The 19,850-nt window shown below is 43.5% G+C and overlaps 1 protein-coding gene across 1 annotated transcript in view; it reads right to left on the reverse strand.

Moving 5' to 3' along the window:
* The window catches only part of Tmcc3 (transmembrane and coiled-coil domain family 3), a 281,954-nt gene that overhangs the window by 241,001 nt on the left and 21,103 nt on the right, over positions 1 to 19,850 (reverse strand). The gene's annotated exons all lie outside the window — the stretch shown is intronic.

Raw genomic sequence — 19,850 nt, forward strand, 5'->3', positions numbered from 1 at the left:
ATAGAAGAAAGAATCTCAGATGCTGAAGATACCATAGAAAACACTGATGCAACAGTCAAAGAAAATGCAAAATGCAAAAAGCTTATAACCCAAACATCCAGGAAACCCAGGACACAATGAGAAGACCAAACCTAAGGATTATAGGTATAGAAGAGAGCAAAGACTTACAACTTAAAGGGCCAGTAAATATCTTCAACAAAATTATAGAAGAAAACTTCCCTTGAATATACAAGAATATATAAGAAGCCTTCAGAACTCCAAACAGACTGGACCAGAACAGAAAGTCCTCCCAGCACGTAATAATCAAAACACCAAATGCACTAAGCAGAAAGAATATTAAAAGCAGAAAGGGAAAAGGAAAAAGTAACTTATAAAGGCAGACCTATCAGAATTACACCAGACTTTTCACCAGAGACGATGAAAGCTAGAAGTTCCTGGGTAGATCTCATACAGACCCTAAAAGAACCCAAATACCAGCCCAGACTACTATACCCAGCAAAACTCTCAATCACCATAGATGGAGAAACCAAGATATTCCATGATAAAACCAAATTTACACAATAACTTCCTACAAATCCAGCCCTACAAAGGATAATAGATGGAAAATGCCAACATAAGGAGGGAAACTACACCCTAGAAAAATCAAGAAAGTAATCTTCTTCCAACAAACCCAAAAGAAGATAACCACAGAAACATAAAAATAATATCAAAAATAACAGGAAGCAATAATCACTATTCCTTAATATTTCTTAACATCAATGGACTCAATTCCCCAATAAAAAGACATGGACTAACAGAAATATTTTTTATGTAAATCTTCAATTTTATCAGAAAATGTTTGTAATTCCTCTTTTAATTAATTTAATAATTTTTATGTCTACCATTTTATCTATTATTTTTCATGATAATCTTCAATTTTAACATGTTTTTCTATATATTTCTTCTATTTTATCAGAAATATTTTCCATGTAAACCTTTAATTTTATCACAAATGTTTTTAATTCTACCTTCAATTAATTTAGAAAGGTTTTTTTATGTCTACCATTTTATCTGTATAATTTTCCATGAAAATTTTAATGTATTTTTCTATATTTTCTTAAATTTAATCAGAAATATTTTCCATGTAAATCTTCAGTTTTACCTGAAAATGTTTATAATTCCACTTTCAATCAACTTAGAATTATTTTTATGCCTACCATTTTATCTGTATAATTTTCCATGATAATCTTCAATTTTAACATGTTTTTCTATATATTTCTTCAATTTTATCAGAAATATTGTCCATGTAAATCTTCAACTTTATCAGAAAATATTTATAATTCCACTTTCAATCAACTTAGAAATACTTTAATGCCTACCATTATTATATCTGTATAAAATTTTCCATGACGATCTTCAATTTTAACATGTTTTTCCACATTTTTCTACAAGTTTATCATGGAATATTTTCCATGTAAATCTTTAATTCTATCATAAAATGTTTCTACTTCCTTTTTCAACTCATTTAGTAATGTTTTTATGTCTACCATTTTCCTCTTTAATTTTCCCTGAAAATTGTCAATTTTAATGTTTTTCTATATATCTCTTCTATCAGAAATATTTCCATGTAAATCTTCAATTTTATCATAAAATGTTTTTACTTCCTTTTTCAATAAAAGAACATGCTTTTCAAAAGAAAAAAGACAAGGTGCTTGGAAGTATCAGGCCAAGAAGTATCTCTGAAACATAAGAATGCATTTCAAAATGGAAAGAGAGCTAGTGATGGTTTCAGCAGTTCCCAGTTTAAGAAGTACAGGACCCTGGAGAAAATTAGTCAGCTGCCTCCTATTTCCTGCTGGCTTTGATGAAGAGAGCTGGTCTCAGAAAACTGAAAGGCTAAAGATGAGAAGGAACTGAGGGCTCCACAGAGGTCAAGGGTCGGAGAAGCCCCACTGAGCCAGTGCTCTGCCTTCTGAGTCTGAGACTCAAGCTAGGACCCACATTTCCTACTTTTGGCATCTAGCAGAGGGAAGCAGAGTGGCTAATTCTGGACTCACTGCCGGGACACAGAAGATGGTGTCAACCTGGCATCGTTCCCTACAAAGCTTCCTTGCCCAGCCATTTTGCCATCCCGGCCTTCTTGCTATAGTTGGAACCTTGCTATGACTGGGATGTGGTTTATCCCTGGGGCGTTCCTGTGAAACCTTGTCACCCAGTGTGGTGACATCAGAGGACCACTTCCAGGTGGGTTCTTACAGCAAGGAAACCAAGTCATCGTGTCTCTGCTTTTAGAAACTGTGTAGTTCTTATGAGAAGATTGTTCTTAGAAGGGAATGGCTGACTTTAGCCTCCTCTTTGGTCCTTGGTCTCACACTTTCTTCCATGAGCACTCGCACCATAGTACCATCTGCCCTTTGCACTGAGTACCTGATGGGGGGTGCGGGGGCGGGGCTGTCCGGGGCTGGTGCTGCACTGTTCAGACCTTCAAGATCCTTAAACCGAGAGAGCTTCACAACCATCTCTTTATAAAGTGCTCAGCCTTTCACCTCACACCAGTCAGAATGGCTAAGGTCAAAAACTCAGGAGACAGCAGGTGTTGGCGAGGATGTGGACAAAGAGGAACACTCCTCCACTGCTGGTGGGGCTGTAAGATGGTACAACCACTGTGGAAATCAGTCTGGAGGTTCCTCAGAAAACTGGACATGAGACTTCTAGAGGACCCTGCTATACCTCTCCTGGGCATATCCCAAAGGATTCCCCGGCATGCAATAAAGACACATGCTCCATTATGTTCATAGCAGCCTTATTTATAATAGCTAGAAGCTGGAAAGAACCCAGATGCCCCTCAAAGGAGGAATGGATACAGAAAATGTGGTATATTTACACAATGGAATACTACTCAGCAATTAGAAACAATGAATTCACAAAATTTTTAGGCAAATGGTTTGATCTGGAAAATATCATCCTAAGTGAGGTAACCTAATCACAAAAGAATACACATGGAATGCAATCTCTGATAAGTGGATATTAATTAGCCCAGAAGTCCTGAATACCCAAGGCACAAATTGCATAACAAATGACTCCCATGAAGAAGTATGGAGAGGGTCCTGATCCTGGAAAGGATTGATCTAGCATGGGAAGGGAATATCAGGACAGAAAAAAAGGAGGGAGGTGATTGGAGAATGGATGGAGAGAAGAAGGTTTATGGGACATATGGGGAGGGGGGATCCGGGAAAGGGGAAATCATTTGGAATGTAAACAAAGAATATAGAAAATAAAAATATTAAAAAAAAAATAAAGTGCTCAGCCCGGGGTATTTTGTTAACAGTTAATAGACAGAAGAGGCAGGCCTTAAGCCATGAGCGGTCTCAGGGTCCTTTCGACTCCTGCACAGGGCCCCCACTCTCCTCAGACCCAGCCTGTGATTGGCTGACCAGTCGCTCTTCCTTCAGCACTTCCCTATCTTCCCACCACACCCTCCCACTTCTTGAGCAGCACCTGGGGCCTCAGCATGTAAAGAGTAGGTCAGATCACTCACCCAGCTGACCTAGCCTGTGCATCAGGAAAATGGGACTGAGAAGAGAGGCCTCTGTGTGTGGGCTTATATGATGGAGAGCCTTCCCAACAGCAAGGTACCGGCTGCTAAACGAGGCTTTTATCCTCAGTGCCCTCCAGAGTGCTGTAGCAGTCACCTTGCATCCATGGAGAAAGTCCAGGCAGATGAAGGGATGCTCAGCCAACCCTAACCCTAAGCTTGTCTCTACTGGGCTAATGCCAACGTCCACCTCCCAAAGGAGAGTCGTGTCAGCGTCATGGGCCCTATTGTTTATACCACCGTGACCTGCTATTCGCTAAGCCCAAATGCACACTCCTCTAGGTCTGGTCCCCAGGTTTGTTCTTTTAAGTGTTTAGAATGACTTTCCCTGTAAAACATTATTAAATGTAGTTACATGGTCAATGTGGCCATGGCTAGTGCTTTACATGCCCACAGGGAGACAGAAAAAAAAATACACACACACACACACACACACAAAATATATAGAGATGATTCTCTGTTCATAATGGGGTCGTGGACTGATTAAGCCACTATGAGGGGACGGTGCATTTAATAACAGCTGACCTATCTGGCATCAAAGCTTAGCTCAGCCTACCTCCCATGTACCAGAAGACTCACAATAGCCTATACTTGGGCCAAGCCACAATACCTGTTTACAATGAAGGGGCTAGTATCTCATGAAGTTTATTGAAGACATGATAGGCTGTGAAAACATAGATTCCAAAATAAAATATGGCAACACAGAACACTACAGTGTACCCTTAGTTATCCTCATGACCAAATGGCTGCCCCCGAATTACTATTAGTTGCCTATTAGTTAGTCCCTAATGCACTCACGCATGTACACACACACACACACACACACACACACACATACCTCTGCAGGTGTATGTGTATGCATGTGAGAGGGGTCATTCCTCCCCAGACATTATCCACGATGTTTTTACGGACAGAGTGTGTCACTGGGATCTGGGGCTCACTGATTACGTGATGGTAGCTGGCCAATGACCCCCGGGGATGCTCATGTTTCGGTCTCCCCAGCACTGGGAACCTCCCCCACCTCATCCAGCATGGAAGCGAGGATCAAACTTGTGTCCTCACACTTTTGTGGCAGGCACTTTAATGACTGAGCCATTCCTGCAGCCTCGGAGGCAATGTTGTCACAGTGTCCACTAACTACCTCGCCAGCCATTCAAGTTGCAGGAGGAGGCCTCTCATCAGCACAGGAAATGAGTGCCAATCAATTGGTCTCCGCTTTGGGCTAAACTGAGTCCATTTTGTTTCTGCACAAGCCTTTTGTCATAATTCTGGCCAGTAAGACGTGAGAAGATTTTCCTTATATGAGACCCATTTTTCTCCATTCTACATACAACGTGCAGGATGTGATGAAGGTGTGATGTGTAGAGCTCAGGCAGCCATGTTGTGACTAGCAGGCGCTAAGCTGAGGCTACCATCCCACTCGCTGTCAAGGTCTCAGGAAAATGAAAAACCTTTGTCTTCAGTGACACTGCTGAGCTTCAGTGTCCAAACTCTCCAAAACACTACGTGTAAGGACAAACCTCAATATCTCGTTTAAACTAGTTTTGTCCAGAGCTTCTCTTCCTTGAAACCAAAGGCGTTTAAAATACCCTCCCCACTTGGTACCAAATGAGCTTGTTGGAAGAAGCCATCGATGGAGCCCCTCTGTGGCCCTCTGCAGGCTTGCATAAAATCTCAAGGTAATTTGGAGAAAAGTGTAAAAGATTAAATAGTCTAACAAGAAGAAATGTGAGGTAATGGTCACTTATTCAAATGTAATGTCCCTCGTATGCATCACCCCAGCATCTACAGTTGAAATCCTTGGACCTCACGATGTTTTGGCCACATTGGACAGCTGCATTTCCCTGTCACAGCCAATAGGCACATCCTGACTGGCACATCCTCTGATCAACAGCTCTCCTCCTGAATAACCCCACAAGTGTCCTGAGGCCCCGATAATCCCGTGAGCATTATCTGCATTTGCTACCTTTTTTACCAGCATCTAATGGAATTATCGCTTTAAAACCAAGTGTTTTCTTCCTACTATAAGTTGCTTTCTTTCATTGTTTTTCTCTTTGAGCTATATAGGTTTCTTTATGTATTCAAATATTTACTCGTAATGTTTATCATTTGATGACTTTTATACATGTATTTAATATGTTTGACCACATATCTCCCACCTTTTTTTTTTCTTTTTTGCAGTCTTTGCCTGGACTTTTCCATCCCCCCTTCTGCTGTAGGGTATCACTTCACCAACTACACAGTACTTTCCTCATGCTGTTGTGTAGCCCTGGATGATCTGTTGTGTTGAATTGGGGATTTGTTTATCTGTTCGTTTGTTTGTTTTTCTTTATTTTGACCAGAAACCACTTTGTGTTTTCAAATGGTGTTCTAGGAAAGAAGAACGAAAACTCTTTTCCTACCCGTCCATTTCTGAAGGTTTCCACATGCATCTGCTTCCTATTTTTCACTGTGGTGCTGCAGAGAAAGCAACCAGAGAACCTCACTAGCGCCCGAGGGCAAATGCTCAGGGGTCTGGGTGGTCGGTTAGGGAGCTCAGGGAGTGACCACTGGGGAACACAGTCCATTTATCTCTGCATTGAGTGGGTAAGAAACAGAAAAATAAAGGCTGGGACTGCGCAGAGTAGCAGTCACCTGCAGCACAGCCCCACCACCTCTGAACTTTCATGGTCATCCATTGGTCAAGTTAACTTGCAGTAGGGCTGTCTGAAAATCAGAAGGAACAGTAGCAGCAGCAAGACTTGAAACTCAGGCTCAGGAGAGGGGCGTTCCACCATGGAGCATGATCAAATGCTGACAGAGAGTTGTTATTCTGTCAAAACACCCCACGAAGGGAAACAACTATGTACATTTCTTAGGGCGAGGCAGCCTCACCCGTGATTGAAAAATGATTCAAGTCTATTTCAAGCAATTGAGCATTTTTTTTCTCACGCTAGGGATTAGCATAATTTCACTCATTTTAGCTCTTTAAAATTTTTTTTCAGTTTAATTCTGAATGGATGATACATCTAAGTAGCACCAGATTCATAAGCCACAAAATAATATAAAGTAAAAATCAATGTCCCATCCTCCCCCCAGCCCCTCAGTCAGACTCCTCAGTGACACTCACCATTGCCAGACAACCTATACTTACACAGAGCACAAGCATATCCTATACATACATGGCATACAATATGCATGTATGGATGTATGCACATACACAAACATGCTAGTCTTTTAAAGCTAGTAAATACTAGTATGCTAAAAAAAATTTTTTCTTTGCACCTCCCTAGATTCACACATTTTTAGAGTGCTAGCATCAAAGCCAGAGCTGTGCACGTGCTTGGCAAGCACTTGGCCACCGAACCAGCAACCCTGGCCTGTTTCCTGCCTCTGGATGGTCTATGCCGGCAGCTGCTGGGAACTTTTAAAAGGCTAAGTCATACTGTTTGTTGATAACCCATTATTCGGTTAGTTCCTATAGGTGAGTGTCCTGATAGCTCTCCGTATGTTGCTATTTCAAATAAATTATAAGCATATCTGCAGGATAAATTCCCAAAAGCAGAACTGGTCAGACAGGGTAACTGCATTTGTACCATTAACAACTTCAGCCCAAAGCACCTTCCAGAGACCTGGACCATGCTCAACTATTCATCATTATAATCCACAGACTAAATTTAGCCTACGATGTTTTTTTTACGTTTCTAGGGGACTGTTTAAAGAAACCAAAGAAGGCTGGCCTGGGGTGTAGCACAGTAGTAGAACCCTGGTCTGGTGCATTCCAGGCTCTGGATACCCAGGGCATCCTCAGTTCAGAGTGGGTGACAGATAACAAGGGCTAATGGTGGCCACTCTAAGCCAAAGCATCTCCCCAGCAGTGATGTGTGACCCTGGACACCCATCTCCCACTTCTCCTCTCAGCTTTGTCTAACTCAAGATACAAAGCGATGCTTCAGGCTTTGTCCAAGCTGAAGGAAATGAAGTCTCTGTAATGCTTATGTAGAGGCACCATGATTTTTCTGAGTAGAAAGAAATACAGCTTGTTCCAGGACACAGATATAAACTGACACTTGAATTTCTCGCCTCACAGTCACAAGTGGAAAGAAAAGGCTAAACTCCCCCACTGTTAGAAATGGATAGGATTTTAAAGGTTATTTGGTCTGAGAGTTATGGGCAGATATGTTTTAATCTACTGTTAAATTTTCAAAAAAAATTTAAAGTATTACAACAATATTTCCACCTTTTTTTAAATTTTGCCAACTAAAGTCATTAAAAAAAAAGCAATCCAAACACCATATACTTATTATTATTTAATAAAAGGATGGAACATAAAAAGCAGAGAGGACCCAATATTAGAAATCGGGAGAGTCTGTTAAATTGAAAACATTTAGCACCGTGCAGAGCTAACCATACAATCATTTCCTTCTGCTGATGTTGCTTCAGACTGAGGGAAAAGTTGGCATGGAAGCCATGTTGGGAGCCAGCCTCCCCATTTTCTAAACAACCCAAACCCTGTATCCAAATAAGATGACCATGATTCAATTCTGATGGCCATGCCAGACCCGGAACCAGACCAATGTCCCCTAGCCTTGGGACCTCTCCAGAGTGGTTACACTTCACACTGGGACCCTTCCAGAGTGGTCACACTTCTCTGCATTCCCAGAACAAATGGATGCTAGAACCAGGCCCACCTCTCTCTTTCCTGCCTCACGGTTCTCCTGAGGCTTAATCTGGTTTGCTCGCTTCTCATCCAAAACGTGTTTTCATCACTTGGGTGTCAAGGACACACACAAAACAAACAAAACAAAACAGAGGACTCAGGAGATGGCTCTGTGGGGAAACCTCATGCTGCACATGCATAAGGACCAGGGTTTGGTCCCCAGAACTCATGGAAAGCTCAGAACTGTCTTAGCGACTTTTCTGTTGCTGTGAGAAAAAAAAAGACCCTGACATAAGCAACTTAGGTAGAAAAGGGTCTGTGTTGGCTTGTTCTTCTAGAGGGACTGAGTCTGTCACCGCAGGGAGGCACAGCAACAGGCAGGGAAGGCATGAGATGGAGGAAGAAGCTGTTCTTCAGCCCTGCTCAGAAAGCAGAGCAAGAGAACAGGAAGTGAGCCGAGGCTATAAAACCTCACAGGCTGCCTCCCTCCCGGGCCTTACATCTCCCAGCAAGGCTCTCCCTCCCAAAAGTTCCGTGGCCTCCCCAAACAGCATCTCTGAATGGGATCTAAGCGTTCAAATGCGTGAGCCTGTGTGTGAGCCTGTTTCCCATCATTGCCCCCTTTCAACGCAGTGTTCCTCCTATTAATTACTCCATGAATTATGAATTCAAGTCTTTAGTTCATTGATAGACTTTAAAGTCAGTAATCCAGGAGGCAAATGCATCCACACATGGCCATCTTTGTTCCTTGTAGTAGGATACAGTCAAAAGGTTCCTCATTAAAATCACCATTCACACCTAAGAAATTCATCTCTGTCTCCCCTGAATTTTAGAGCCAAAGAATTCTCAACGACCTCAAATAAGAGGTCCTGACAGGCCCAGGCCTTCGCTTTTTTAGCTCTTTTCTGTATACCACATGGTTCCCTTGCTGCGTGGCTCACCCACGCTCGTCCTGGGTATAGCGGCCAACTTCACTTGTTCCACATGCTACACGGGTGTAACTTATGCAGGTGTGCGAGCTCTTCCGCCTTGCCGCTCAGATGCCCAGGCCCTGGTCTGTGCTTGGGGACACTGTTCTTTCCGACTAGACCTGCTATGGAAACTAGCTAAAGCCCCGGGTTGGAGGCTCTATGCATTCCTTCCAGCCTCATAAAGGGAACGCACTGGAGACTGCAGCATTGATGATAGCATTAATAAATACAGAAGTGGTTCCATCACTCTATTTTCAATTAAGACTGTAGCTCCACACAGCTGGGCTTCCATGGCGGACCTAAGCCTGGGAATTTACAACACCTTTCTTAATGAACAAAATAGCTGGACTTCCATCAAGCCTGCTTCTGTTTCCCATCATTGCCCCCTTTCAACGCAGTGTTCCTCCTATTAATTACTCCATGAATTATGAATTCAGCACTTTAGTCCATTGATAGACTTTAAAGTCAGTAATCCAGGAGGCAAATGCATCCACACATGGCCGTCTTTGTTCCTTGTAGTAGGATATAGTCAAAAGGTTCAAGTTTTCAACAGGATACAAGAAAATGGAATAATGTGTATTCCCAGGAAATCTATCACTGGCCAAGGAAGATTTAATCTCTATAGCAATGTCACAGTTTTCTCAAAGGGACCTTGGCAGCAATATGGTATTTCATCTCTCTAAATTAAGGTGACCATGTAGATTCAATGCAAATTTTTTTAAAAGATTTATTTATTTATTTATTTATTTTTATTTATTTATTTATTTATTTATTTATTTATTTATTTATTTATTATATGTAAGTACACTGCAGTGGTCTTCAGACACTCCAGAAGAGGGTATCAGATCTCATTACAGATGGTTGTGAGCCACCATGTGGTTGCTGGCATTTGAACTCAGGACCTCTGGAAGAGCAGTCGGTGCTCTTAACCACTGAGCCATCTCTCCAGCCCCCACAATGCAAATTTTCAAACCTTCTGATGGTTGATATCATCATCTTGGTAGAATCATCTAGGAGACCAGTGTCTGGGCATGGCTGTGAGGAGCTGCCTAGATTAAGCTGAGGGGTTGAAATCCACCTGAACTGTGGGCAGCACACTCCCATGAGCTGGGGTCCTGAAAGACATGGTAAGGATCCTACATGTGAGCACTCTTAAGACAATGTGTTCATCTGCCTTGAGCTCCTAGCGCCATTGTCTGCGCCACCACACCCTCCCCGGGATGGACTGTAATCTGTGAGCCAAAGAAACCATTTTATCCCTTCAGCTTCTTCTGCCAGAGACCTCGCTCCAACAATACAGGAAGTAACTAGTGCACACCCAACAAGATGCTGATATAGAGTTGATCCTAGACAAGTGGGAAGACTCCATCTTCCTAAGCACACTGGCCTCCTTGTGATGGGTCGGGAAGACTGTCACACTGCTACACCACAGAATCAGCTTCCTAGTCTACAGCTGGTATTTCCAAGACATTGCCGTCAAAGAGATAAGCAGGTTATAGCACAACACACACTGGTCCTCAGTCATGAAGAGCACAATGTCAGCCCCACACTGGCACATGCTGAGCGCCTTTCCTCAGTGTTTCATTCACTCAACGAGTAGTTAGTGGGCACTTAGTGAGTATCAGGTATTATTGTTAAGAACCAGGAGTATGAATGAACTAAACAGCTCACAGTCTAGACTTTACGGCTCAGTTAATAAAATTCTCACTGATGCCCAACAGGGAATGTTTGGGAAAAGAGAAGCTTAGCACATTGATCTACTACACAGTTGAGAATTATCATAAACAGCATAGGTGCAGTCTCTATAGTAAATAGACCTAGCTATAAGCTGTCTGCTCATAAATGATTAAACCAAAATAATTCTATTCATTCAGATAACTATCACAGTCTCTTAATGGGCTGGCAATGTAAATGAGGAGATGGAAAAGGTAACAAAGAGCTTCAACACCTACAAAAGATTTGTGGGTAAACGGAAAAGGATGCTGAGAGAATGGGGTTGGAGCAGGCAGTGGGAGGGTGGAGGAGGGGGAGCCTGCAGGGCTAAGAGGCCTGAAGGATGCATACAAAGGCAGGCAGGGTCAGACTGAGGGAATGCCATGGACATCCCCAGATGAAAACAGCACTTCAGGATGAGCATTGAGAGCATCCAGGCAGCAGCCACAGAGCAGCTTAGAAAGGGAAGCAGACGCCATGCTCCCGGGGGTTCTATGTGCACTGACAGTGGAGCTGGACTTTATCTGGCAGGCAATAGAAAGCTCCTTGCTGTGTTCTGAGGAGCATACAATTAGATCTGGAGGCTGAAAGCATTACCTTGACTGAAATAATGTGTGCTTCAAGCGTTACTGATTGGATCGGTGATGATGTGAAGACAGGGGTGGTCCAGGGAAGTAGTGATGGTGTGGATGAAATGATGGGTGGATATGGTGATGGATGGATGCAGTGATAGGGTAGATGTAGTGACGGGGTGGATGCAGTGATGGATTGATACAGTGATGGGTAGAAGCAGTGATGGATGGATGGAGTGATGGGTGGATACAGTGATGGGGTGGATGCAGTGATGGGGTGGATGCAGTGATGGGGTGGATGCAGTGATGGGTGGATGCACTGATGGATGAATGCAGTGATGGGCAGATACAGTGATGTGTGGATGCAGTGATGGGTAGATGCAGTGATGGGTGGATGCAGTGATGGGGTGGATGCAGTGATGGGTAGATGCAGTGATGGGGTGGATGCAGTGATGGGTGGATGCAGTGATGGGGTAGATGTAATGATGGGGTGGATGCAGTGATGGGTAGATACAGTGATGTGTGGGTGCAGTGATGTGTGGATGCAGTGATGGGTAGATGTAGTGATGGGGTGGATGCAGTGATGGGTAGATGCAGTGATGGGGTAGATGTAATGATGGGGTGGATGCAGTGATGGGTAGATACAGTGATGTGTGGGTGCAGTGATGTGTGGATGCAGTGATGGGTAGATGTAGTGATGGGGTGGATGCAGTGATGGGTAGATGCAGTGATGGGGTGGATGCAGTGATGGGTAGATGCAGTGATGTGTGGGTGCAGTGATGTATGGATGCAGTGATGGGGTAGATGCAGTGATGGGGTAGATGCAGTGATAGGGTAAATGCAGTGATGGGGTAGATGCAGTGATGGATGGATGCAGTGATGGATGGATGCAGTGAAGGGGTGGATGCAGTGACAGGGTGAATGCAGTGATGGGTACATAAAGTGAAGGTATAGATGTAGTGATGGGGTAGATGCAGTGATGGGATAGATGTAGTGATGGTTGGATGCAGTGATGTGTGGATGCAGTGATGGATGGATGCAATGATGGTATGGATACAGTGATGGGTGGATGCAGTGAAGGGGTGGATGCAGTGATGGGTGGATGCAGTGATGGGTGGGTGCAGTGACGGGGTAGATACAGAAGGACAGAAGTCACCACTTGTTGACACCAAATCAAAGACAGTTTAATTGAAGAGAGGGACATATCTAAAAAAGACTCATAAAGTCTCCCTACTGAAACATTCCTAAAACAGAAGCCTTGAAACCAAAGAACAGAACCGTTTAACCTAGTAATTTTATTAACAAATTCTCCACTCAACAACCTAAATAAAACTAATTTTGTTCAAAGACATTTTAAACCATGCTACTCAAGAAAGCCGACAAATGGCAATGACCTAAACATCTACAAATAAGGGATGAGTGAAGCCAAATGTCATCTATCAACAAGACTGAATAGTATATAAATATCCAAGTACCTACCGCCACTCCAGGAAACAAGGAACGAAGGCATGATATAGGGTTAATACGCCCGTCTAAAATGCTTGGGACCAGAAGAATTTTAGATTTCAGGGATGAGGGGGGTTGGGAATATCCACCCACCCACAAAGACACACATCAGAGATGGGACCCAAGCTTAGGTGATGAGAACAGAAGGAAAAATGGTCAGGCAGGTTTGGAGTTGAGACTTTGAAAGATCAGGACTGCATTTGACCTTGACAACCAGTTCTGCCTTGACTAGAAGCCAGACACATCCGGGCTCTACCTGTGCCTGAGACCACAACTAGTAAAAATGTTCAGGTGCCTTGGACCCTTTCCTGGTCTCCAGCCTTCACTTCTCCTCCTCTTCCTCCTGCTCCTCTTCTTCCTCCTCCTCCTTCCATTCCTCTTCCCCTTCCCTTCTTCTCTTTGCTTTTGAAGCCAGAACATTTATTTTATGACCAATTGAAAAAGCCTCAAAAGAGATTCTCCAACGGCTGCCCTCTTCGGATTGGGATTCCTTCACGGAATCCATGTCGGAACTTGAGATAGACCATTTTTAGTCTGCCGTCTTGGTAGTGTTTCCTCTCTTAGCTTCTCTTTTAGGGCAGGAGCTCTGCTCACTTCACTTCTCTTAAGTTCCCACCACAAAATAAAGCTCTCTTCTGAAATCCCCACTTTTGGTCTCAGTGAAGTTTGGTCTTCAAGTTTTCAAGATACAGAGTCATAGAGGCTGAGACGGCCCTGGTGGCTGCCGACTTTACAGGATCCCAGTCCCCCAGCTAATAAACTCGGGGAAGGTTGAGAAAGTCTCTGTCATAATCAGGGACACCCCCCCTCTGCGTTTCCAAGTTTCATAAGTACAAAGCTACACAGTCAGAAAGCAGTTCTATACTTTCAAAAAGTTTGAGATTTGAGAGGATTTTAAAGATTTGTTTATTTATTTTATGTGCACTGGTGTCTTGGCTGCAAGTATGACTATAAAGGTGCCGGGCCCCCAAGAATTGGAATTATAGGCTGTTATGAGCTGCCATGTGGGTGCTGGGAATTAAACTGAGGTCCTCTGGAAAAGCAGCCAGTGCTCTTAACCACAGAGCCATTGCTCCAGCTCTTGGGAGCATTTTAAATTTAGGATTTTCAGTTGAAAGTGCTAAGTCTTTATACATGATGACTACAACTTTATACATGATGATTAAGTATCTGCATATAGCAATATATATTGACTATATATATACATATATTGACATGTGTGTTAATATATATAATATAAATCAATATATCATATCATATAACATATGTAAATACATATATGATATATGTGCATATTTGTATATATACAACTATATAAAAGTCATATACATACATACATACATATGTGTGTGTGTATATATATATATAGTGTGTGTGTGACTATAAATATATAGTCAATGCTAGGTTGCAGGACCAGTAAAGTCATGGTCCCTGTCTTCCAGCATTTCTTAGTCCACTGAGAAAGCTGGATTCAAAAAAGTACAATATACACATACGTGGGCTACTCAAGTAAATCTTGGCAAAGAAATCCTTAGAAAGCTAGCCCTAGAGGAAATTGAGGCTGAACCCCTCCCTAAGGGAATCTACCTCCAGCCCTGGGAGGAGATACTACATTCTGATCTACTCCAAAGATTAGAACATTGTCCACTCTTGTCTCCTTGCTTAAAGAGTTAATCCAGCTAGGCCTATAAATGGTCTATCCAGGAGCCTCCCTCCCCATGCAGGAAATCTGAGTCGCCTAAACCACTCTGAGGAGAGCGATGGAATAGTTATCCCCGAATGATGTACTACACTTCCCCTTCCTGTGGTGCAGTTGCTTATGGAGGCACCAAAACTCAGCTCTACAGGAGTCACTCCGAAACACAGAGCTTGGCCGTTTCCATCCATCTCTCTTCCCAACGCCTCAGCGTGGTCTCCGGGACATTGGACTTTCTCCCCCTTCCTCTGAAATGCCCCTCCCCTCCTGTTATGGAACTGCTGCCCTGCCCTGGGTCCGCTTTCTGACCTCCATTACAGAGCACGCTTGCTCTCTTAGCAGCATAGTTCTGTCTCTTCTCCATCTCCTTCCTCCTACAGCTGCCGAGGTGGAGATGTTCAGCCTGACTGCTCCAGTGTTTTTTCTCCCAAACCCCAATAAAATTATCCTTGAGCTTCCCAGTGAGTCTGCTGTTAAATTCTTTTATTAACGAGACTAAAAACCCCCAGTCACCCTGGCAATGTGTAGCACATAACTTAGGGACTCCCTGAACTTTCCAGTAATATTATAAGATCCCTGAAGAGGATTCGTTGGACTCAGAGCAAACAAAGACCCACAAAATACCCACGGATGATAAAATACATGGCATTAGATCCAAACTTGTGTTTCATTTATTTTATTTTACTTTTGAGACAGAGTCTTGCTATGTTACCCATGCTGGCTTTGAACTCGCAATCCCCAGGCCTCAGCCTCTGGAGTGGCTGGGCTACAGGTACACACTACTACATTCTGTTATTTACAAATCTTTAAGGCCAAACACACACACTGACTCAGGTTATTAAATTGGAAATCAAAATTGTAAAATTTACAATGAGCACTCCAGTCCCTAAGGACATTTACAGAGAGTCTCTTCAGAGCCCACAGATCCTGGTTTGAAACACAGACATCTAAAAATAGGAAGCAGGCAGTCAAAGAAAAGGATGCTAGAGAGATGCCAAGAGGTCCTGGAGATAGAGGAAGAGCAGAGGTCATTTCATATGCAGAGCCTCCATATCTGGGAGAAGGTCAACAGACACCCAAATGAAAGTTATTTATAGCCACAACTCCCAACACGCTTGACCGGGTCTGATCTCGGAAGCTAAGCAGGGTGAGGCCTGGTCAGCACTTGGATGGGAGAAAAAAACAAACAACAGAACAAGCTCTACTTCTCATCTGCTGCCTTGCAGGAGCAATGGGGAACAGAAAAGCAAAGAGATGCAGGGCTTCGCTGGCGGGATGCAGGACTTCGCTGGAGGGATGCAGGACTTCGCTGGCGGGATGCAGGACTTCGCTGGAGGGATGCAGGACTTCGCTGGAGGGCTGGAAGGATGCAGGGCTTCCATTTATCTCTGGAGCATCATCAGCATCCAGAGAGGGATGGATGCTCACAGTGAATGCTGAACAGTGCTTACCTCAAAGGAGAACTCCACAAAAGGGACAAGTGCGGCAACATGGTAAAGGGCCAGACGGACACACTGATCTCAGCTTATCCATGATAGGGGGGAGGAAGGGAGGACTAGGCTGGGGGAGGGGTCGTCTCCTGCTTTTATAACGAATATAATTTGGAAATACAATTTAATTAAAATAAATTGATATTCACTCCAATAATTATGTCCAATGACTTATTTTCTAGTTGCCTTCTTATAGGCACGTGAACGTCTGAGTTGAGAACCATGAAGCTATGGCTTGTTTAAAATTCTAACAAGGCCCGTGGGAAACAGAGAGGACAATATTTGTGGTGAGACTCTGCACACAGAGGAACGATTTGTTGTGGGTCTCAGGCATCAGGAAGAGGAAGGGTTGGGTACCACAGAAACACATTTGTGCATATGGCCATACTACTGAAGTCTACTGTCAAAAACAATCTGGGCCGCCCATGTGCAGGCGGGAGATGCGCTCCCTTGAAATCTACAATTACCCGCATGTAAATGAGCATCAAGGGAAATGAAAAAAAAAAAAAACTGAGGAATTCATCTTTTTAGCAGCACCGAGATTCTTCCAGTGTTTGTGATCTGCACACACCAACACTATGATTGCATTAGCTCCAGAAATAACTTGAAAGGACATTTTTAATGATGAGTTTGGAGTAGCCAGACTAAAGGGATGCTGTCAATCTGTTGCACGCTCATGATGTCTCTCCCAGGCTCACTTGGCAAACAATGCTTTAATAACGGGGAGATGAACACAGCCATACAGGCAGGTTTCCGGGATGTGCGGAACCATCTCTCCCTGCCCCCAGGTACGTCCTGACCCTCTGGCTCCCAGTGCCCTTCTTGTTGGCGAAGCCAGTGGAATGAAATTTAGGGGAAAGCCCATCAGAGAAATCCTCCAGAACCCTCCTGATTCTGTGGGTCAGAGGCAGGCTGGAGTCCATGTTTGCCCAAAGCTCTGCTTTGCCCCACAGCTGATTCTAACCTCCAGCCAGGTCTGTGAGTAATGAACAAGGGACCGAGTTCAGACTTGGCGAGCCACCACAGCAGCATTTAGGGCACTTCAGGGACAGCCTTCACTCGAGCTACTTCTTTTGATGGTGACAAGCAAGTCAACTGTTGTCAGTCATCAAATTCACAGAAAGAAGTGGCGCAAGCTGTGTCTGTGCAGAGCTCAGATGTCACACTACAGTTCTTTTGCCATCTTCATTTTCTGAGCCTCTAACTTGGTACTGGTATTGATCTCCCAGAACACTCATAAACCAGTCAACAGCCATGGTATGCCTGAATGATTGTTGCATATGACCCTATATATGCAACGGGCTTGCTCACTGTCTGTGCACTAAGAAATAAACACACACACACACACACACCTTCAAATGTAACTTTAATAAATTTGTAGTGCACATGGCTTTTGTACATAAATCTCATTTTATAGCACATAGTAAGGAATTAGATAAAGAGAAAACAAACATCCCAGGCCTTGTTTCTAATCGCTATTACATTCTGCAGATCTTAATTCCTTTATTGGTGTGTAAGCCTAGATTTCTGGCTAACATAATTGATTACTAGAATTCCAAAGGATAAGAATAACATCCTTTGTAGTCAGAAATAGTGTGGTGTGCATCAGACTGTGTGTGTGTGTGTGTGTGTGTGTTTGTGTGTATGTGTGTGTTTGTGTGTATGTATGTGTATGTGTGTGTATGTGTGTATATGCGTGTATATGTGTGTATGTGTGTGTATGTGTGTGTATGTGTGTGCGTGTGTGTATGTGTGTATGTGTGTATGTGTGTGTGCATATGCATGTGTATATGTGTGTGTATGTGTGTATGTGTGTGTGCCCATGCACAGCATGACAGGCAGGAGACTGGAGTATCTTTTAGTTTGGGTGGGTTTCTGGGTTTGGTTCATGTGGCTGTGTGTCATTCACTAAATATGAGAAAGCACTGAGGCAGAGAAGGGATAGCTCAGGGAGTAACTAGAGGACAAGTCTGAGACCTGCCAAGCGGGAAGCTTTCTAATGCCTTAATTCAGGGACATTGAAGTGTGGTCCACAGACCAAATACCCCATGGCCTATCTTAGACTATGAATGTTACTTACATTTCTAAATGAAACATATAATACTTATGATATGTGAATAGTTTGTGGCATGCACATTTCCGTATCCACAGGGTAATTCCATAGAGCCAAGCCATGGAGTCGTTCATCCCAGTATAACCCATTCATTCATTGCTTTGGAGACTTTCATATTATATAAGCACAGTTGCATCTTCCAATGACAGACCGTACGGCCTGTAAGATCCAGGTTTTTACTATGCATTCCTATAAAGAAAACGTTTAGGGGCTGGAGAGACAGCTCAGTAATTAAGAGTGGTGGCTATTCTTCCAGAGGACGTGGGTTCAGTTCTCAGCACACACACACAGCAGCTCACACCCATTAGTAACTCCAATACCGGTGTCTAGCGCCCTCTCCTGTCCTTTGTGAGCATTGCCACGGGTGTGTAAATGCAAGTAAAACACGTGTGAAATAAAAATAAATCAAATCTTTAAGAAATTTTAAAAAGGTTTGCCAACTACTGGTTTAAGGTGATAGGATGGGGGTGGGGCTGTTAAATAACTTCCTAGAAACCAAACCTACTCTAACCTTCATTTGCCAAATATGAAATAATGATTTAAAAAAAAGAAACTCAGGTATATTATCTTTGATCATGATCTATACAGTGGGAGCCTCTGCCTGGATGCCTCCAGTGAATTGGGACTGTTCTGGGGTTTTCTTGCCCTGAGCGTGGGTTGGGAAGGGCTTCTGCATACCCAGTTTCATTATTAGAACGATAGTTGTTGCATAAAGAGAAGCGGCCACGCATACTAAAGCAGCAGGGCCCTCAGCACCGCCCTGTCTAAGCCTCCCTTTCATTAAGAAATGGATAGTTTCATCCTGTCAACAAATATCGCTAGCTCTGTTGCCATTTTCCCAACATCAATATTCAAAGCATCACAAAAGCCGTGAATAAAGGCGTAATTCACAACAGAGTGGCAGGAGGGTGGCCCATCCGTGTCCAGGCAGCTCCAAGCCATTACCAGAAGTCTAGTTTCTGCCATCTCTGAAGGCAGTGCAAATTATAAAGAATTTTTCTATTGTTGGGCCAGTCGGCTAATTCAATTGTGAGGACATTTCCAACCCTGTAATTTGGAGGGGAAAGAGGGGGAGCTTCCTGCTGGACCCTTCCACATCAAGGCTCGCTTGGGGATGGAAATAACACCTTCTCCTGCAGGAAACTCGTGTTTGTAAATACCCTGGAAAAGCCAAAGGAGCGTGTGAGGTAGCCAGCGTGGTTTGTTGTTAACTGTAGAGGCTCCCTGCTAGTGTGTGTCTGGACCACAAGCACTGACTACTGGCTCAACAGAGTTTATTCCCGTTTCAACCCGTGTGAATCCCTCTTTCCTAGTGTGTGTACTTAACCCTTCTTGGGTGGAAGTTTCTAGTTGTAGAACTAGTCTCTAGATCTCAAGGGAATAAACAAAGCGTCCACAAACTGAAGGACACTGTGGCCTTATTTCCTTCTGCCCCAACCCCCAAAAAGCTGAATATATTTTACCAGACCACTGCACCACACAGTCTACCTGCCAGCTCTGCTAAGGGGCAGTGGCATTTGTGTGGATCCATTTTTTCTGAGCTTGGGCTCTACCTGAGAAAACCGGATGAATGTCA

Source organism: Apodemus sylvaticus, chromosome 20 (genome assembly GCF_947179515.1).
Source record: "Apodemus sylvaticus chromosome 20, mApoSyl1.1, whole genome shotgun sequence".
NCBI classification, from domain to species: Eukaryota; Metazoa; Chordata; class Mammalia; order Rodentia; family Muridae; genus Apodemus; species Apodemus sylvaticus.